The sequence below is a fragment of the Gopherus evgoodei genome, unplaced genomic scaffold, assembly GCF_007399415.2.
Source record: "Gopherus evgoodei ecotype Sinaloan lineage unplaced genomic scaffold, rGopEvg1_v1.p scaffold_48_arrow_ctg1, whole genome shotgun sequence".
Classification (NCBI taxonomy): Eukaryota; Metazoa; Chordata; order Testudines; family Testudinidae; genus Gopherus; species Gopherus evgoodei.
The window spans coordinates 539324-561104 of NW_022060069.1; the positions used below are offsets into that span (position 1 = coordinate 539324).

The 21781-nt window shown below is 48.8% G+C and overlaps 1 long non-coding RNA gene across 2 annotated transcripts in view; it reads left to right on the top strand.

Moving 5' to 3' along the window:
• LOC115642988 overlaps positions 1-21469 on the top strand; it is a 180556-nt gene extending 159087 nt beyond the window's left edge. The window contains exon 3 of one of the 2 annotated variants that reach the window (XR_003998271.1): positions 21261-21469. This is a non-coding gene — a long non-coding RNA (uncharacterized LOC115642988). Of the gene's footprint in view, positions 1-343; positions 624-21260 lie in introns of those variants that run through there. The other variant, XR_003998270.1, reaches the window with a different exon arrangement.
• The last annotated feature ends 312 nt before the right edge of the window (positions 21470-21781 follow it).

Here is a 21781-nt window from a genome sequence, read left to right on the forward strand (position 1 = left end):
ATGCAAGTTCAGTAATGTTTTATCCCCTCCACTAGAGCCCAGAGACACCGGGGTTTGTTTCTGCAGATTTGCAAAGTTAATTTTGCATGTTAAAGAGATGAAAAATTTATGTATGTTTGTTCTTAGCAACTTTGAGCCCAGACGCAGAGATCTCTTTGACTCGCTTATTTTTTTCTATTGTGATTATTATGCCGGGCCACTGTCAGACTTTACAATACTGGAAGTGGGAGAATATAAACCAGAGAGTTTGCATCCAAATGTGCTGGGCACAGCTGAACTCCAAAACGAACCTACCTTATGTTTTTATCTGATTAAACTGACGAGGCTGTGTTCACTCTTACAGGGGCCCAGAGGAGAGAGAGCAATGTTTGACCAAGGCTGCAGCAGCTCCAAGTCACCCACTTGAACCTAACGACCATCCCCTCAGACTGTGGGTGAACTCCATCTTCTGCACCAGGTTGAATTTCACCTGGAGAGAGGAACATTCCTTTACAATAAAGACAGCAGAAGCTATGAAAAAACGGACACATTTGAACTGTGTCCAATTACCGAACATAATCCAATTTTTTAAAATGTCTTGTATTACCGTAGCACCGAGATCCGTGCTGGGCACTGCGAATACAGAGTTGGAGCAGTCTCAGCCCCAGCCCCTAACCGCTTGCAGCATAGACAGACAAGACAGGCACAAGGTTCATCAGGTGCACACAGCAGGACAGGGCATAACCCAAGTCACTGCAAACCCATGCCAAAGCACTACCCACTAGCAAACAGTCAGCAGAAACGTGCCCTCCCACAGCAGAAAGCTGAGGGGAACAGGACACAACCCACCTTTTTGTTCTATGTGTCTACAGTGCTTAGCACGATAGAATCCTGGTGCAGGACCAGTGCTCCAGTAACACAAAGAATAAATAACTTCTAGGCTGGGAGAAAGACTTTGTATACAACGATAGTGCAGATAAAGTAATACCACCTCACACCACAGCAATGCTCTGCAGCCTCAAGACAATTTGTAAACACTAATTAATTCTCACATCATCCCCCCACCATACACAGTCAGATATGCTTTTCTTCCCTGCCCCAATTTACAAATGAGGAAACTGAGGCACAAAAGGGCAGCATATTGCCTCACAGCCTCCGATGGAGTCAATGTCAGACATGGACTCAGAATATCTGGATTCCAGGCCTTTCCCCCACCTCTGCCCTCTGGGAGAGTCAGTCCTCTTGTTTATTTGCACACAGAGCAACTAGGACAAGTATTGAACATACTTAAAGAAATGGGATTTCCAGCAGCAGCAGAACACATTAGGGAAGATGTTTGCACTGAGACCACTGGAGCAAATAAGTGAATGAACATGGCATGTACTTCACGCTCGCTGGAGCGAGCAGACGCTAGTCACCTCCTAGGCCACTAGGATCCAGCTCCGGTGGGGAGGAGATTTTCTGCATAATCAGGGAGGGGATAATTTTTGCAGTTAAGGAAAGTCCAGTAAATCTCTCCAGTCTCCCTGCAGCTCTCCTATCTCTGCTCCAAGGAAAAGCAAGGCAAACTCATCAGAGAACTTTCGGGGCTTGACAATAATTTTGCAGGTGAAATGTCATTGAATTTCCAAGACCCTGCAGTCATCTTTGGTTTTTAGGCTGGTTCTCATGGATGAGTTAGCTGCACACACAGGTACTTCTACGGCTGCAAATACAGTATGCCAGGAGTCAGCAGCACAGCTGTGAGGACACCAACTGAGGATCTGGCCCTATGAGATCAATACAGGAGACCCTCTCGTCTAGTTTGTTTGGGGATGGATGACTGGAGTTAAATGGCACCTGATTATGATTTAATTCCAGTAGCACCTAAGAGACCCCAGAGGTCAAGGCCCCTTCGTGCTGTACGAGCAGGGGAGAGTAAAAGACCATTGCTACACTCACAGTGCTTGCAATCTAATGCAGGCAGTTCTTCTGTCAGAGGAATGTTTGCCCTCTAGTTGCAATCTGCTGTTAGAAAGGAGAAGGCCACAGAGAAGGGAAGCCATTGGCCCAAGTCAATGGCTAGGAAGAGAACACAGGAAGTCTGCTAGTGCTAGCTGTCCTCGAGCTCATGTGCTAAAAACAGAGCAGTGGCAGGGATTAGCTGCTCCAAGTATCTGCCCAATGGATACAGAATCACAGATTATTAGGGTTGGAAGGGACCTCAGGAGATCATCTAGTCCAACCCCCTACTCAAAGCAGGACCAATCCCCACTTCCCTAAATGGCCCCCTCAAGGATTGAACTCACAACCCCTACGCAAGGTATGTACACCGGCCAGCTGGCTGCTCACGCGGGCATGGCTCCATCCCCTTTTCACCGCACTAGCTCAATAAGAGGCAGCAGGAACATGTGTCCTCAAGGGGGAATTACACCCCCGGTTTGAACTGGAGACATACACAACTTCCTGTCTCTGCCAAGATTTTCATTCATGCCAGTGTGAGGCACCTTTGCACTGCCAGAGTGATGTAAAGAGCTCTGACTGTATGAGAGCTCAGCCAGTTGGGGGCAGCAGGTGGGCTGGGGTCTAGGTCTGACCCAAACGTCATTAGCAGATTGGAGCTGAGGTGCGAACGGGAAGTAAGTGAAGAGCAAAGTGTCAAGAATGTGCGTTGTGACACACCACGCAGGCAGGTGGGTCTGTGCATCTCTAGAAACGCATTTCACACTCGAGGGCTCTTGCTTCAACTTAATGCTCTGCGACTTACCAGACTGCAAAATTCCCTTCTGCTCTTTGTGAAATGTTATTATGGGGTGGGGGGACAGGGAGGAGGAGAGGAAGGAAGAGGAGGGAAGAAAATCTCCAGAAAAATAATTTCTGCTATTAACGCCTTCTCCAAATGTGTGAACCTAGCGATGCTGCCATATCCGGCGGACGTGGCATGAAATAGCTAAAAATGCAGCTGTCTGTCAAACTCTCAGTTGTTACAACCATGTCCCTTGGGGATCCCAGCACCCAAAACTGTTTTGATAAATTTATCAAGATGGAGCTGCACAGAGAATTATGGGATGCATACAACAACATTCAAGAGGAGAGAAGGAAAAGGCTTTGCTGTTGGCAAGGAGTGGTTTTTAATTAGATAAACAATTCGCAATGACACAAGCACAAATAGAATCTCAAGACATAGCACTGACATGAAGGAGAAACAGATGTGGAGTTTGAAGGATAGATTCTCAGGAGCCGAGGCCGATGCAATGGGCAGGGCACCGGGCTGGGACATGGGTGACCTGGGCTCTGTTGCCTGCTCTACTCCTGAGCTGCTGTATGACCTCAGTCAAGGTCACCTCCCTTCTCTGTGCCTCCATTTCCACGATATCCATTTGGATTTTGAGCTCCCCAGAGCAGGGAATGCCTCTCACTGTGTTTCAATGCCATGGTCGAGGGTAAGGCTGCCAGGCACCGCTGCTGTGGGAGTATTGCACAGCCTCTAACCATCTGGCTCTGGGTTCATTCCTCAGTCCTCGCAGCTCCCTGCTGGCTGGCCGCGCCAGGAGCTCTTCATTAAAGCCCTTCGAGCAAAGGTCAGGCAGCCGGGGGCTCCTCACACTGAGCAGATGGATTATAGGGAGGAAGGGAAACGAACAACTAATACCAGCCAGCACATCCGCCTGCTGAAGTGTCACTTTGGTGCCTCTCCATCACTTAAAGAAATACAGAGCTGGCAGCAAATTAGTGCCCACAGCCTGACTTCAAGCAAACTTTCTTTGGAGGATGCCAGATGAGGAACATGCTCGGTAATGTCTCCAGTAGAGGAAAGCTCCATAACAAAAGGAGGAGTGGCAGATGGAAAGCTTTCCATTGCCGACAAAGAACTGCTGCTGGTTGCATTTGCTTCTCGGGGGCAGGCGAAGATGACAGATTAGAAAGGTGGCCGAGTCTCATTTAGGTTCATTGACTCAAACCAAGAGTGGGTTCCCAAGTGGCTGGTGGCTGCACAGACACTCAGGGAGAGAAAATCCCTGCTCCAAAGAGCATACAACTTAAACAGACAAGACAGGGATGGTGAGAGCAGAAGAGTAGCACTGAAAGGGGAAGGACTTGCCCAGCATCACAGCTGGATTAGAACTTGGGTGAAATCCTGACCCCCCTGAGGTCAATAGGAGCTTTACACACCAGCTTTTATGATCTCCTGTCCATTCCCCACCCACTGAAGCCTCTCTGTGTGTTTGCTGCTGCTGCCTGCTCCCATGAGAGCAAAGGCTGGATTCCCCAGTGGTTTGCACCTCATGCAGCCTCTTGCACCAGAGCAATGCCCTGCCGTTCTGCAGAGCTTTGTATTCGCATTCCCTTTTGCCCTGCTGTGACTGCACAGCATACAAGGCAGTGGGGAACTCGGGCTCCCTCTCCCCCACAATGCATGCATGCATAGCCCTCACCCTGCCCCACTGCTCCGCCACCCTTCTCTCCAGGTGGCAGTTTTCTCTTCCATGACTGGTTCCAGGCCATGACCCAACCTGCCGAGTGATTTAAACCCAACCTGTGCATTGTTACAAGAACAACATAAAAAATGGATGTAACATTAACCTTGCTTTGTTATTCATTTTCTGCATTAATTATTCAGCTGTATCTGCTGGACTTGTCTTTGATTTGAGACACTTGCAGAGGGGACTTTTCAAAGTTTTTTTTCCCGTGGGATAAAACCCTCACAAAAACTAAACTACTACAGTATGTACAAGCATTGCTGCAGGTAGTGAGACTGGTGGGGATGTGACTGAAGAGTCGGTCATCACTGGCTGACGGAGTCTTTGAGCTGAGAGGTGCAAAGTCATGTAGAGAATTTGGGCAGTCAATCTGGGGTAGGGAGAATGGTCTAGTGGTTACAGCAGTGGACAGGGCCTCATGGGATCCAAGTTCAACTCTTGACACAGCCACAGAGTCCTTGTGTGACCTTGGCGGAGTTATTAATGCAATTTCAGATTGCATTAACAAAGGCAAAGCATGCAAGTCACGGGAGGTGTTAGTACCACTCTATTTGGCGCTGGTTAGGCCTCAGCTGGAGTACTGGGTGCAGTTTTGGTCACCAATGTATAGAAAGGATGGAAAGAAACTGGAAAGGATCCAGAGGCAAGCGACAAAGATGATCAAAGGAATGGAACACAAGCCATGTGAGCAAAAGCTGAAGGAACTGGGCATGTTTAGTTTGGAAAAGAGGAGATTAAGCAGGGACATGATAGTGGTCTTCAGATACTTGAAAGGTGCCACAAAAAGATGGAGAAATGTTTCTCTCGCTCTTGCCACGGAGGGCAGGAGAAGGGGCCTGGGTTCAAACCACAGCTCAGCCGATTTAGATAAAAACTCAGGAAAAACTTCCTAACTATGGGACCAATAGGACAGTGGAACAGACTGGGCAGGGAGGATGTGGAAACTCCTTCGCTGGAGGTCCTCAGGAGGAGGCTGCCTCCCATTGGTTATTTGCCACATGCAGTTCCCAGCCTTGCCAATGTGACCAGTACTGTTCCACACTATTTATGTCCCGATATTGCCAGTGGGTTTCAGGTCAGTCACTGAGGTCAGCACCCAAGGCTGTTCTGCAGTTATGGAAAAGGGAATGTTTCTATGAGGAAAGGATTGGGACTCCAGGTTCTCCACTGACCTGCATGTTGCAGTCACGCCAGTGCAAAACGACACTAAGTCAGAATGGCAGCGTCTCACAGTCACTTTGCGCTGGTGTCAGTGCTAGCAGAAGATGCAGGGGAAATCGGGAAGCTGGACTCTCTCTCAAGAAGAATTAGCTGCATTTCATTTCACTGGGAGATTTGTAGGCTTAGTTTGAGCTGTTTCCGACATGGTTGCAGAGACTTTCCTTATCAAATGCCCACCTTCTAGACCAGCTGCCTTTGGTGCAGAACAGCAACACGCTGAACGGCTGATGTCAGCAGCAACTTGTTCATTTCCGAACTGGTCTCACAAGGAACGTCCAAGGTTCTAAGAGGGCTCTAACCCTCTCCCTGCTATGACCCTGTCTTGCTGCAAACACCCCAGATCAGCCCAGCATGGCAGGATCTGTGTATGGCCTAGCAAACAGGGCACTGAGCTAGGACTGTCCAGTGGGTCGTGGCTGGGGAAAGTGACAGATTATCCCCATGTTACATATGGGAAACAGGGACTTACCTGAGGATTTTATATGTAACACTTTGTTGATGGTATTTCTGCTTGCTGTCATTTGAATCTCTGTCCTGTACTACACAAACGTATTCTCGCTTTCTCTATAAACAGCTCTAAGTGCTGGGTGGGGTCTAAGGTATAATTAGCCCACTGTGGAGCACTGTTCCTTGGGGAACAGCAGGCCTAGTAATTCTGTGAATGTCCAGTGGCCTGGGGATGCTTGGAGGACTAGGGGAGTGGACTGCTCCTGTCACTAACCTGCAGAAAGACAGCAAAGCCTCGAGTGAAGGGCATGGCTGGGACAATCAGGGAACTGACCTCTGGCAGGCTCAGACTAGACTTCCATAGGCTAAAGGCAGGTGGTAGCAAGGTTCCTCCCAACCCTGGGTACCCCAAGAAGTCTGATACCCCTGTCATGCAAAGCCAGTGCATGCGAGCATCCTGCTGTGAGATGCCCCAAGGTGCACACCTGCACGTACCCAGAAGTTCCTGTTTAGGAAATCATTTCCAGAGTTTTCCAATGATTCATACAAAACCCACTACTTTAATTTATTCCTGAGTGCCTGGCTGACTCGCTCTCATTAACACATACAACAGCCTCCCCATTGGCCTTGCCCTATCTGCACACCCCCGCCTGGGACTCTCTGCTTCCCTTCTGCCACACTGCAATTTAAGTGGATGTGGGTTTTTTCCCCCCCTCTGGCTACAACTCAGATAATTAGAGTCACACACAGCCATGGAGAGGAGCTGCTTCTGATGAAGTCAAGCTTGCAAAATGTTGGGAAGAAGGAGAAAGAAAGAGAAATCCCACTCAGGCAAGGTTTCCCTGAGCCCCTGGCCATGGGCAAGGAAAGAGTTCACGCTCTTGGGGATGAGGGTGGGTTCTTAGGATAGTGACAGTGCTGTCAGGGAAGGGAGTTACAGCAGAGGGAAACTGGTGTAAGAATGAAATTCACTCGCGACCAGACAGGTTAGCACAAGGACTAGTCAGTCTGAGAGTCCACAAGGCTCCTGTTAGCATGCTAGCACCAGTCTCTCTATCCAGGTCGAGTCGATCACTGCCAGCTGCAGTGCAGTACCCGGGAAGGGCCTGGGCTCGCCAATGATTACAAGACTTGCACTTAATCTTCCCTCTGGAACCAGAGAGATCAGAGCCAGCCTCTGACTCCCCAGCATCACATCCTCCAGCGCTTGGGCACTTCTCGAGGTCCCGCAGCCGAGCCCTGACTTGGCTCAGCTTGGCCAAGCAAAGCTGACGCAAGAGGAGCTGACTGAAGTGCATACTGAATTGGAAATGATTGCTGCAGTGCTGGGCAGACAGGCGCATCTCTCTCCCTACACACCCTCCCTCAGAGCCAGGACTCCTGGGTTTCATTCCCAGTGGCGGGTAATGGTTAGAGCAGGGGGCTGGGAGCCAGGACTCCTGGGTTCTGTTCCCACGGGGGGGTAGTGGTTAGAGCAGGGGGCTGGGGTGCACACAAGGTTTCTGCCTCCAAACATCACTGAACGCCTTGTCTTCATCTTCTGGTCCCCATGGAGCACATTCCCACCTTATAGGCCATTCTGTTAAATCACCAACACACGAGATATTTTTCATCTTCACTTCACTGGCACATCAATGATTTCTTTCTCCTTCCCCTCTGAGAACACCCTGGCCTCTGATGTATCTTGTTTTCTTTTCTCAGCTAGCATATATTTTCATAAAACTGAACAATGCTAAGGATTTGTTTTGTCTTATTAACATGTATTGTGGTTCTGATTCCTCATTTATGCACATCTTTGGAGCACTGTAGATACAGCTAGTGTGTGGGCTTTGATACCAACACAAACTTCCCCTTGTGCGCATCTCCTCCCCCGGTTACTCACGCTCTCAGGCCTACATGCGCCCCTCTCATGGTGCCTGACCTCGTAACTAGTCCAAGTTAGAGCCAGGAAGAGAACCCAGGTGTCCTGTCTCCTTGTGTCTCTTGCTCCAAACTCCTGCTCCCCACTCAGTCCCAGAAAGAGAACCCAAGAGTTCGGACTCTCTCTTTGCCTGTTCTGATGCCCTCACCAGCTGTCAAATAAGGTGTTAGCAAATCTGCTTCCACAGCCCCGTCCATCTCTCAATGCTTCTCACAAGGCCAGTCACTCTCACCTTTTCGGCAACTGACGAATAATTTTTCCTGCTGCCTGTGGCTGGAGAGGATACGTCTGCACGGCCAAGGGAAGTGGGCTGGCAGTTCATGTAGACATATCCAAGGTAGCTTTGATCGAGCTAGCTCAAGTACCCATAGCAAGGTTGCCAGACGCACTGTGTTCACCCAGGACCCAGGGTACACATTTGAACGGCCCACGCTGCTGTTATTGGTAGGTACCCAGGCCGGCTTGGCTATAGCTTGGGTACATCTGCAGGTGCTGCATGTCGTGTCGAGAGACCCTTTGTGCATGTGTGGGCAAGCAACCAGGACAACGTCTGTGTCGAGATGAGGCCGGAAAATCAGCCCCCAAGTCTCCAGGGCTGATGATTTGTTGCCTTTCGCCAGTACTAAATTCACACTGGAAAAGGAAAAGAGCCCTTTGAAGAGCACTGGGGAGATGTGCCCAGGCCCTGTCCTTGGTGGGGAGAGCAGCAGCCAGACACTGGCTTCTCTGCTAGCAGCAGGCTGCCGTTCCACCACTCTGGGCACCAGAGAGTCATTCACTCTTGTGTCTTTTAATAAAGGGATCCTGACAGTAAAGCTCGCCGGGACGGCTGCCTGCAGGACAAAGCCTGTAAAATATGCCAGGCAGCTCTAGCCAGGAGATTACTTATAGTGCTAACTTCCAAAGGACACTCAGAGAGCGCCACAACCTAGCCCCTCCACAAAGCCGCCTGTACAGCTGTGTTTTCTGTAATATGGGAGCATGTTCCCTGCCAGACGCCGAATGGGCCAGAGGCTGGGTAGGTTTCTAGCCTCCTGCTCTCCCCAAAGGCCTGTAACCCTTGTTCCTGTCTCTGGTTAGTTGGCAGGCTGCGTGAGGTGGCTGAGAAGTGGGGCCACCATGCTGCACAGTTACAAGCTTAAGGTTTTTTCCTAGAAGGAGCCACTAGCCAGGATCCTGGTATCCAGTCTCATCATGTGCCCTGAGTTCCTGCTGTGTATTGTCTGAGTCTGGGGGAATGTGAGGGGCACTGTGCCGCATGGGCATCAGTTTCCAGGGGGCTGCAGCAGCATTTTCTGATCTTCGGTAAGCCATCAGCTTTGGTTCTTCTGCCTGCTCCTGCTTCAGATTCAGAGAGCCCCAACCTCAGCTAGTGTAAACAAGCAGACCTCTATTGACATTCCTGCAGCAATGCTGATTTATACCAACTGAGGACCCAGCCCTGAATCTCCTTAGGAGAAGTCAGGACTTCAGGGAAAGGCATTCTTTAACGTTCTGCTGGCATTAACAGAAAAGAGACACAAACCCAGCTGCTACAGTCAGTAATACAATTTTGTTTTACTTACGTATGGAGAAGTTTAATGCCTATGCAAAGGCTTCCCTCTCTAAAAGGGTAACAGCCTACTACAGCTGTCAGATAGCAGTTTTACTCCTTTGAAGAGACAGGATGGTTCAGCGGTTAGGGGACTAACCTTGGGTTCAATTTCCTCCTCTGATGCAGACTTTCTGAGTGACCTTGAGCAAGTCATTTAGGCCTGGTCTACACAACATTTATGTTGACATAGCTGCGTCTCTCGGGTTGAAAAATTCATACCACTGAGCGCCATAATGAAGCCAATCTAATGGCAGGTGTAGCCCTGGCCAGGCTGACAGAAGAAGTCTCTTGGTGACCTAGCTATACCACTCAGAGAAGCGAGATTACTTATGGTGGGATTACTTACAGTGATGGAAAAAAACCCTTCTGTTGATGTAAGAGAGGTCTACAGCTGCAGTTAGTGTAAGCATAGTCTTAGCGTCCCTGTGCCTCAGTTCCCCATCTGTGATATGGGGATCCTAGCACTGCCCTACTGCACGGTGAGGATAAATGTAATAAAGATGGTGAGGTGCCCCCCCTTGGTAGTGGGTGCCATATAAGTAACACAAGTGATAGCCACCCATACTTTCAGCATGGGAGGTCCTGAGATCAAACCTGACTTATGATCCCAGCAGGCAGAAGTTAAACATAGCTATGCTGAAGTTTGTCCTAAAGCAGAGACTCCCTAGGAGGAGATGTGATGACAGTGCTATGTGCATTCATTCCTTTGCTGTCCAACTGATTGTAACAGAAACATATCACTGCTCCGCCCTTCAAACGGCCTGCATTTTCTGCTCGCATTTTCCAAAGCAGAGTTAATGGAGCACAGGATGCAAAACAATGCTAATGGACCATGACGCGTGTTCAGTGCAGGTATAATGTGATATGTGCAAAGCCAAATGAATATTTCCTTCCAAACAACAAACCCACTTGCCATGATTGAGGAGAGAGGGAAAGGGAGGATCCGAGATGTCTGTATATATGGATCTAATGAAAATGCCATTAAAATATATTCCCTGTTGACCAGAAAATCTGTGTCATCTCTGTATCCATTTGAGCTGATGTTACAATTTGCAAAGGGATGAATTAACTGTCACCTGGGAATCTTGGCCAATCTGTCGCGCCATAGGAAAAAAGAGACTTTCTTTCACTTTCTTTAAGGTGCGATCTTTAAAAAGAGCTTTTGGGGAATAAGAAGTTAGAAACAAGGCATGCATTTTCAGCAGCGAGGGTAAATAACCACTGGAACAAACTACCAGGAGAAGGGGTGGTTCTCTGTTGCTTGGTATCTTCACACCAAGACTAGAAGCATGTCTGGCTGTAGCGCCTCTTCCAGAGAGCAGTCCCTGGGTTCAGTACAGGAGTAACTAGAAGAAGTAACGAGGCCGGTGAGGTGCAGGAGCTCAGACTAGATGATCGAATGGGCACATCTATGAATCGAGGAAACACAGAGGGCTGAAATGAAGTTTAAACAGCACCTGGTCCTTGAATGAGGGCTAAAGTGACGTGTAAATGGCAGAGACCATGCATGAAGGAGCAGCAGGTGATCAATAGCTAACGGCGCAACCCCACCAATATACACCCCTCTGCTCTACTACATGGCTAATGTGTTGCTGGATGCCGTACCGTCTGTCGCTACTGGAGGTCCCCAGGTGGGGTTGGAGTTGCTCCTGCCCCAGGGGGTCTGCCGGTTTCCAACAGAGGAGGTGCAAAGCAGGGACTAGGGCTTGTTTCAGTTCAGTCCTGTAGAGTACAGGCCTGTTTGCACATGTCCCTTGCCATGAGTGCTGCTGCCTGTCACTCGCAGCTGCCACAGCTAGAGGCGTGGCGGGGAGGGGGCATGCGAGGTCCCATGTGCCCTCTGATTTGCTGTTTGGCTTGTACTGAGCATGCTCAGTAACACTGCTGAAGCCGGCTGCCCACATTCTGCCCCCCCACTCAGCCGGCACATGTCATCTAGCCCTTGAGCTGGCCTCTCTGCACACAGATGTATTTCACCCTAGGAGAGGCTCTTTGGTTTAATGGCGCTTTAACCTTCTGCACCAGAAACTCCAATGAGTAGAGAACGCTGCAGAGACGCCTCCTAGCTGCACATCAGTCGCATCCTCCTTTCTCTTCACTTGCTTCCCAGAGTACCAGGTCAAGATCTCAGCCCTTATCTTCAAGGCCCTGGATGCCTAAAACAGCCCAGAGCTCTGGGACGGGGTCTGTGGCTCACAGCTATGTTCGTTTCTCGCAAGGGAACTTCCTGCCATCAGGGTAAAACCATGCAGCAGACAGCACTGTCTCAGGTGCCAGGCTGAGACTGTGGAATAAACTCCTGCAGGAGCTATCCCAGCTCCCCCAGGACCATCACCAACCTCACTGCCTTCCCTTCCAAGTGCACGGCCCACTCCTCCTACCTCCATCTCTAACAAACGCAGAGCACCGCGGACATTGAGACAATCCAACGATGCTCCACTGCTCACAATTCTCTCCCAGGGGAGAGGACGAGAGAGAATGAACCACACAGGCCAGATGTTACTCGCATCACTTAATGTACTTGTCAGGGCATTCAAATGGGGTAATGAAGGTGATACGAGCCAGAATACAATAGAATAGAAATCACCAGAGAAACTCTACTCTCGTCCCACCACCTGGCACGAACCGTGCACCAGCCCTCTTTGTGCAGGAAATACAAGTCCCAGCATGTAAACTGCCTGATCCCATTATAGGGTGCGGAGAGAATCCTTATTTAAAGTCACGGCAAACTCTGCTGAAACAAACAGCAACACGGTTGAAGGATAGTATCGATTCCTGGATGGGCAGGCAGGCAATTAGGAGGGCATGGAATTGTTTCACGTGTCTGGGGAAAGGTGCGTTCGTTCGGATCCAAACCCAGCACGAAAGGCACACTAATGCAGAGCAGGCAGCTGCTGTAGGAGATGTGGTTGCAAAGTCCTCAGTATTTAGCATGAGGTTCTTCTTTCCTGGCGGGCTTCCCAAGTTATTTTTTTATTCAAACGTTATTCAGTGCTTTGGAAAACGCTGCTTAACCCCCTTATTGCTAGTCCCTCTGCCATCCATCCAGGCTGTCTTAATCTTAATTCACTGTCTTGTTAGGACATTACTTGGCATGTTCAGAGTGCAGCAGCTACATTATTTTACCTGGAAGAATCTGCTCCATTTAGCAAGCGCAGCAGGAGCCAGCCTAGTTGATTCTTCATCATATAACACAAATATACAAAAATATGTCCTCTGCACAGGGTAATTATGCAGAGCATGAAGATTGCTTCTAGGGATAATTGTCTTGCAATCCTCTGCATGACGCCACTTCGCATGTCCTTATTTGTGGGGAAGCATTACTGAGAGCAGAAGCGCCATGAAGAAAGAGGTGTTAGACAGTCTTACCACATCTTGGCCAGGGAGTTTGCTGCTTCATCACGGGTATCAGAGATCCGGGGACATAAACTGGAGGTGGGCGAGAGAGAGGGACACTTCTATGTAAATTCTTTATTAGATAAGCAGTACTTCTTCCATTGCCTTGTCCAGCTTGTCATCAGAACTTACCTCAGGAAGACAGACAAATTCTGAACTCAGACCCAGTCCTGTTACATGGGGTTTAAGGGACGCAGTGTATTTCTAGGCCCAGGGATCCCATATTCCACAAAGTGCGGCAGCCTGCACGTTCTGACCGAAAACTCACTTGTTGAGAAACTGAAAGCGCTAACCCTTTCCTGCCCTTTGTTAGCCTGAGTCAGAGACAGTCATCACTTAGCTCAGCTCATTTGCATTTCATCCGTCTATAAAGGACCCCTCCCTGTGTGACGGACGGGTCTATAAAGGCCTGGTCTATATTAAAAAAGTTGCGTCAGTTTAACTAAACTGGGCCTAAACTAATTTAGTTAAACCCCTAATGTAGACACATATTAACTGATTTAACTCTTACATCGGTTTCACTTAATTTCATAATTACCACTCCAACCTAAACTGACTTACAAAAGGGTTCATAGATTCATAGACTCTAGGACTGGAAGGGACCTCGAGAGGTCATCGAGTCCAGTCCCCTGCCCTCATGGCAGGACCAAATACTGTCTAGACCATCCCTGATAGACATTTATCTAACCTACTCTTAATCGGTTTAAACTGGGATTGGCACCACGGTTTAACTAATTTGATTTTAAATCGAATTAGTTAAACTGTGATGACTTATTATGTGTGTTACCATAGCACTTAGGAACCCTAGTCATGGTCCAGAACCCCACTGTGCCAGGCCCTGTACAAACACAAAACAAGATGATCACGCCACAGAGAACTGACTATGTCAGTAATACAGACAAGGCCTTACATGTCTCTGTTGCTCCCTCTAGTATCTGCAGCTTGTCTACCCACAGAAGTCAGACTGCTTAACACACACGTGTAGTTAAAGCCATACAATCCTGTTAGCGAAGGCGCAGTCATCCCAATGCAAAAGGTGCTTTGTACCAGTGTCGCTACTCCCATACAGGAAGGGGAATAAGCTGAAAAAGTCTCTCACCTCTGCCAGTTATACAAAATCTGCATGCGAACCAGCCCTGAGAATAGCATCCATGTTACCTTCTGCTTCATCCCCAAGTCTGAATCCCACAATGGGTTGGTATTTTCAGTCCAGCTGCAAGTATTCAGCACTTCTGAAAATCAGCCCAGAATGGCCAGGCTCTGTGCTCCTGGTAAGCAGCCACCTTGCAAAAGGGCTTGGAGTCTCAGTGGGGGTGTGATTTTGGCTTGGAGTATGTTCCTCTGTGGGCTGGGGAATGCATGACTTCTGGCTGCTTTGCGTCCATGTCCTGCATGTTGTAACTGGGGGCAAAGCAGCCTGGAGCCGAAACCCGGGCACCTCTTGTGGCTGCTCAAATCCACATAACTGTTACCAAAATGTCGGGTCCGCCTAGCTGAGAGCCAATGACAGCCAGACAGGGATAAGGAAAGGTTGCTTTATTCTGCAGAAGAAAGGAGAGTTCTGTATCTTGGTACAAAAAAACTCTACTCCATACAAAAATCAAGAATCTTTTATACATACTCACACACAGGCTTCGGTCATGTTAGCATTTGATTAGTGGTTAGCAACCCTGCACTTCTGCAATCTGCTCAGTAAAAACCAGCTTAGGACCAGCTCCAACTGCCTCAAGACTGATAAGAAAAGACAGTTCAAAAGTTCAGGTTACTGGGTCCGTGAAGTGTCCAGTTTCTCCTAATGGTCGCCAGCTATTATAACTAGCCGTTAGGGGGGCTGCTATCTGTCACAGTCCCCGCTTCGGGCCTGACAATCCAAATTGTCAGGCCCGTTATGCAATTTGCAATCAAGTTAGAGGGAGAAATATTGTGTTCTCCTACAGACATTAGAGCCCTTAGTAACAACACTACACAAACATTTTGCACATTGCAACATTACCCAAAAAACACACAGAAAGAAAAGAAAGAAAATAATCCATTTTTGAGAGTTGGAACAAAAGTTTTAGTCCCTCGAGAGGTTCAGTTTTCCAGGTATCATCTGCTTCTGGCTCTTCCGGGTCGTGGTGGGAAGAGCTGGCGGTGCTCCCTCGAAGTCCGATGTCATCCGCTTCTGGCCCCGGCCTAGGGGCTAGCTTGATTTGGGTGTGGTGGATCCAGGTATCCCGTTCCCTTACTCAGACTGCAGTGTGGGAGGTAAGAAGGACTTGAAAAGGGCCAGCCCACCAGGGTTGGAGAGGCTCTATTTTCCACTCTTTTACATAGACCCAATCCCCTGGCTGGCTCCGGTGAGCAGGTACATCAGCGGGTAAGGACTGAAATTGGGCTGCATATCTGTGAAGAGACATGAGAATATTTTTGGAGGGAAACAACGTAGCTGGTCAACTCCTTGTCCCCCCAAGTGGCTAAATCAGTCACAGGTCCTGGGTCAGCAAATCCGTTGTATGGCCTGCCGAATAAAAGTTCAAAAGGTGAGAGACCAAGCCGGCCCCCTAGGGGCAGTTCAAACTGCCAAGAGGGCCAAAGGCAGAGCCTGAAGCCATTTTAACCCAGTCTGTGCACATATTTTGGAGAGCTTAAGCTTTAAAGTTTGGTTCATTCTTTCCACTTGCCCAGAAGATGGTGGTCTCCAAGGAGTATGTAGAAGCCAAGTGATATCTAGGGCCTTTGCAATGTATTGAATAACCTGGGCAGTGAAATGAGTCCCTTGATCAGAGTCAATAGACCTAGGAGGACCAAACCTAGGAATAACATGGTTCAATAAGGTTTTTCCCACTTCCAAGGCAGTTGCTCATCTAGTTGGGAATGCTTCAGTCCAGCCAGTCAGTTGGCGTACAATTACAAGAAGATACTTATAGCCTTGGCATTTGGGAATCTCTGAGTAGTCGATTTGGAGCCGTTTAAAGGGCGTATATGCCCATAACCTTGTTCCGGGGGGCCTTTTGTTTCCCCCCTTGGATTGAATTGTGCACAAATGTCACAGGTGGAAAGGACTCTTTTGGCTTCCTGGGGCATACCAAAGTCTGTTCACAATAGCTGCCATGGCCTCTGCTCCGCTGTGTGTTTCTTGGTTTAGTTTAAATAGGGCAGGCTGCAGAGCAGCCCGGGGCAAGGCTCTTCTCCCATCAGGTAGCTGCCACTCCCCCCTTGGTGTCTTAGTGGCCCCTATGTTCTCCCAGCGACTAACCTCTGATGGTTCAGGGACAAATGAGACCGGTGTTGATGGGGGAGAGGGTGTGAGCACCATTTGATTGGTGATATAAGGTTGTAGGGAGGCCACTTTTGATGCTGCATCAGCCAATCGGTTCCCACAGATGATGAGATCATCTCGCTTCTGGTGGGCATGAACATGACTAATGGCAATCTTGGATGGCAGGTGCACGGCCTTTAATTGTTCCAGAATTAAGGGCCCATGTGCTACTTTAGTGCCACCGGAGGTAGTAAAACCCCGCTCTGCCCAGAGTTGGCCCGTGGCATGGCAAATGCCAAAAGCATATTTCGAATCAGTATAGATGTTTACGGACTGTCCTGCTGCCAGCTCACATGCTCGGGTGAGGGCTACCAATTCTGCCGCCTGGGCTGAGGTGGAGGGTCCCGGGGTGCAGACTGTAATACCTCAAACTGGGTAGATACTGCAAATCCAGATATTTGTTGGCCCTCCATGACCAATGCCAAGCCATCTGTATACAGTTCCAGGTCAGCATTTGGAATGGGCACATCTGAAAGATCTGGTCGAGGTTTTTCCTGAGAATGCACTACTTGAAGACAATCATGTGAAGGCTTCTGATCGTTGTCCGGAAAAGGTAACAGGGTCGCTAGGTTCAAGGTACGGCATTGCTCAATCTTTAAATTGGTTCTGGACAATAAAGAAACTTCCAAATGGGTCAGTCTCTGAGAGGTTAAATGCTGAGTGCCCTTTTGGACTAACAGTAGTTGGACCGCATGTGGGGTCCGTAGGACCATTGGATGGCCTAAAGTAACCTTCTCTGCTTGGGGTACCGGAAGGCCAGCCGCAGCCACCGCCCGAAGGCAACCAGTAAAGCCTTGTGCCACCAGATCCCATTTTTGGGAATAGTAGGCCACAGGTCATTCCTTGGGTCCAAAAGTCTGGGTCAGGATGCCCGAGGCCACCCCTAGTCGCTCATGCACATAGAAAACGAAGGGCTTCCGATAATTGGGGAGCCCAAGGGCTGGGGCTGAGGCCAAGGCTGTTTCAACCTCCTGAAAGGCTTTGATAGCCCCAGAATTCCAGTGCAGGGGCTCCTCGGCATCATGGGTTATCTGCTCATACAGGGGCTTTGCCATTTCTCCAAAACCTGGAATCCAAGAACGGCAAAATCCTGCAAGGCCTAAAAATCCCCGCATTTCACGTTTAGTCTCTGGCCATGGGATGTTAAGGATTGACTGGATACAGGCACTAGATAGAGCTCGATGTTCCGGGGTCAGTACATGACCGAGGTAGGTTACCTGGTCCTTGGCAAACTGAAGCTTAGAAGAGGACACTTTATGTCCCTTATTTGCCAAGCAATTTAGCAAGTAAATAGTGTCTGTTTCGCATGTTACCTGATCAGGAGAACAAACCAGGACGTCATCCACATACAAGAGATAAGTAGACCCACCAGGTAGCTTAATATCAGCTAAATTGAGTGTCAGGATAGAGGAGAAAATGGTTGGCGATTCAACATATCCTTCTGGTAGCCGAGTCCAGGTCAGCTGTTCTGCCCTCCCAGTCTCTGGATCTGTCCATGTAAATGCAAAGATATCCCAGCTGTCTTGATCTAGGGGAATACTGAAAAAAGCATTACACAAGTCTATTACCGAATAGCAAGCCGTACCTGCTGGAATGGCAGTCAGGATAGTGTGAGGATTAGGTACCATGTTGTGTCTAGCCTGGACGACTTTATTCACTGCACACAAGTCCTGGACAAACCGGTATACCTGTTTTCCCTCTGGATCCATGTCAGGTTTTCTAACTGGCAGAATAGGGGTATTGAAAGGAGGCTTAGTGTGAACTAGCACTCCCAACCGCAGGAATGTGGTGATAAGGTTCCAGAGGCCTAGCAGAGCTTCTTGGGGGGATGGGATACTGACGAATTCGAGGAATTACAATGCCTGGCTTCAAGGTTATATGCACTGGTTCTGTCCGGAGAGTGCCCAAATCTGTTTTTAAAGTGCCCCACAGGGAGGCTTTTACCTCCTGTCTGAGTCACTTGCATACGATAGGGTCCACAGGCAGGATCGAGTCCTCTGAAGCCTGGGTCAGAACAGCACATAGCTGGAGAAGTTGGTTTTGAGGTAACTGGAGGACGATCCTGTCATCTGAAAAAAAGATCTGAGCATGCAGTTTACACAACAGGTGTCTGTCCAAGAGGTTAACTGGGGAATCCGGAGCTAGCAAAAAGGCATGAGAGGCGGAGACACCAGAGATTTCCACAGTAGCCTCCTGCAGCACAGAAGAGTCAAATGGCTTTCCGCCTATACCCATTACCGGAATACTTGTATTCATGAGGCTTCCCTTCTTCGGCTTGACAGTAACAGTGAAGAGGACAGCCCCAGAGTCCAGAAGACAAGAATAAACAGTTCCTCTTTGACATTTCTTTCTGAACACCTGGTAAAGGCCATTTATTTAACATGTAATCCAAAGGACTATCCTTAGAGGGTTTCTGCTGAGACTCACCCATCCCCTTTTCTGGCACTAAATAGAGAATTAAACAGAAAGAAGGAGGGAATAATGGTCTAATCCAAAAAATCCAAGCCAGCAATCTCTGCTTATACTGACTGCTACAGGGGACAGAACAGAAGGATCTTAATATGACCTCAGGACTTCCTCGCGCTCTATGGCTTCCACCCTGAGGAATTACGAACAAGAATCTCAGTTCTGCCCACACACCTAGCACCCAAAGGTATAAGACAGAAATACAGTAACCAAGTAACCAGAATATAACCAGAACCCTATGATTTCCTTATCCTATTAGGGCTCACCTTATCGGAGCACGAACCCCCAGGGGCTGCGGTGAAGTGAGGAAGAGAGGCTAAACACCCCAGTGGTGCCGCTCCCAGTTCACCGCAGCCATTCGGAGTCCGATGTCCGAGCTAGGAGGGTCCCATCTGGATCGCCAGAAACTGTTAGGGGGGCTGCTATCTGTCACATAACCAAACAAGGTGACTCAATAATCAGTGCAACTCCTGAGCAGGATGGGGGGACTACACCAAGGTAACAAAGCTACTGCACCCTACTCCTCATCATTAATATGCCTGCAAGACTCGGTGGGTACCAGCGTGCGTCCTTCTCAAGCCGATTCCACAAAGCCATGCTGAGCAGAGGGGCTGCACCAGAAGAGAGGCCATCACACTGCATTAGCCGGCCTGACTGCTCCCCAACACGCTGAGCTGATGGGGACGAACAAGGCAACTTAAAGCGCTTGATGAGGCAGATACATCATGCTCTGCTACATGACAGCGCCTGCCACAGAGAAGCAAGAGCTTGCAACGGGCAGCCCTGCAGATCCTGTATGTCTGACAGCCTCAGGGACTGGCCCGTGCAGCTCCCAGCCGAACAAGAGCCCTAATCTTAGCCGAGATCTCTAAGCACTGCCATATTATTAACAATAACCGGCGTGCGACTCTGCGTGAGCCAGTTCTGCTGCTTCTGCTCCCCCTGGTACGAGGTGTTTCAGCTGCTGTCTCCTGGCCAGAAAACATCCAGCCTGTAATAATCCTCTCTGCGACAGAAGCACCCTCACAAGTCTCGTTTGCCAGCCTCTTTCGGCTAATTGCTCTTTGTGTTTCATCCCTGTCCCTCTGCCTGCCAGCAGATTCTGGCTCCTTGGTGGAGCGCACTCTGCCTGTGCATGGGATTGGGTTGGGTTCCTTGGCTGAAAATATCCCAATATTCCAGCTGGGATATTGTGGGCCAGGGTGCGCTCCCTGTCCCGCAGGCCGGGCTCCCTCCAAAAATAGCCACCACAGCGCAGCAGGGCGGGATCCTCGGCCCTGACAGGAAACCTCCCTGTTGCCTCTCAGATGGCAATGTGTGTGTTATTCGTGTTTTGACAGACAATATTTGTCCCCAGGCTGAGATGCTGTCGCTGGATAACAAGCCTAAGGCAAAGTGGCATGGCTCAGCCTCCCAATTGCCTGTCAACATGAGATGCAGAGACTGTGCTGAGGTGACTCATCCGGCCCTGATTCAAACACACTCTTAGCCCGGATTTCCCCTTATTCCCTCCCTGGCCACGGGCTTGGATGGTGTCACTTCTGGTTTAGCCTGGTGGTAGTGAGAGGAGACTGAGTCTGCAAGGAGGCTCTAATCCTAGAGGATCTTGAGCTTGGCTAGGGCCTCTCAGAGCTACTCATAACACAGATAATAATACTGAAATAACGGGAGAGGTTCATTGGGAATGCATCCTCCAGGGGCCGTGCAGTTCCTACCTGCCTCTTATGCTTTGCTCAGTTATAAAAACTGGTCCCATAACACAAAGACGCAGGAGATCCCTACTCTGCTGCCTGCTCATGTCTCCTAGCATGATGCTGTCAGGTAGCACACACCAGGGACATGAACCATAACTAACACCACCATGACACCAGGAAGGGGATGGCCTAGAATGGTCATGCCCCATCTTCACTCCCCACCACCTGCCTCTGTTTGGTTTCCATTTGGTCTGTCATAGAGCTGATGGGAAAATGAGTTTTGCCAAAAATTTCAACACTTTGAGGTTGTTTTGAAGTCTTCACAACAAAAACAGACCCATTATTCGCCATGTCAGAGCTTTAAATGAATTATTTTAATCTAATGTTTTTGTTTTGTAAAAACCCAGATTTGGGGAAAAGAACAATTTTGATAACTTTTTATTTAAAAACAAAAAATCAGAGAATTTTTTGTGATGAATGAAACATTTTGATAATGTTGGCAGTTTTTTACATTAAAAGATTTATTTTTTAAAAAAGACCAATTTCATAAAGAACAAAAACCCAACCCAGGTGAGTTCTGCGGTTTCCCAATTGAGGAAGTGGCCAGCAGAGGGCATGGAGTGGAATTTATCCCAGGTATGTCACCGCGTGAGGCCAAGTGGTCTTGGTAACACATCACATTGCCCAATGATAAACAGAAAAGAAACCCAGGTTTTATGTAGTTTTAAAAATACGCAGCAGGGCCTGATGCAAAATTAACACCATGTTCCTTTTTTTTTAGGGAGTGTGGGAGCTCTGAAGGAAGGCATGTCAGCAGGAAAAATATCAGACTGCAGAGATGATAAAGAACAACAACAATATAAGACTGTTATCATTGCAACACGATGTGATTTTCAGGCGCAGTCTTCATTTTCACTCATGCATCTGCTCGCTCTGTGCCAGCCAACAGCTATTTGTGTGTGCAAATCCAATAACCAACGAGCAGCGTGCAAATGCAAAGCGACCATCTCCTCATTCATGCCAGCACAGCCAGTTGCAACAGCAAATGTGAATGTGTAAAAAGAGAGGCAAAAATTCTTGGTGGAAAATCTACGGTCTGGGTTTCCAAGGTTCTGAGCAACCAAAGTTCGCTGTGGGATCTGTGGGTGCACAGGCCCCTGGCCGTGTAGTAAATTCTGGCCCACAGTGTCTCTAGGCAATCAGGGGAGAGCAAATATCCCACCTGGACTTTCACCCAAAAGCTAACAGGTTTTTTCCCCCCAGTGTGAAGAAGCTGGGTTATTTTTATGCTATCTCCACCCA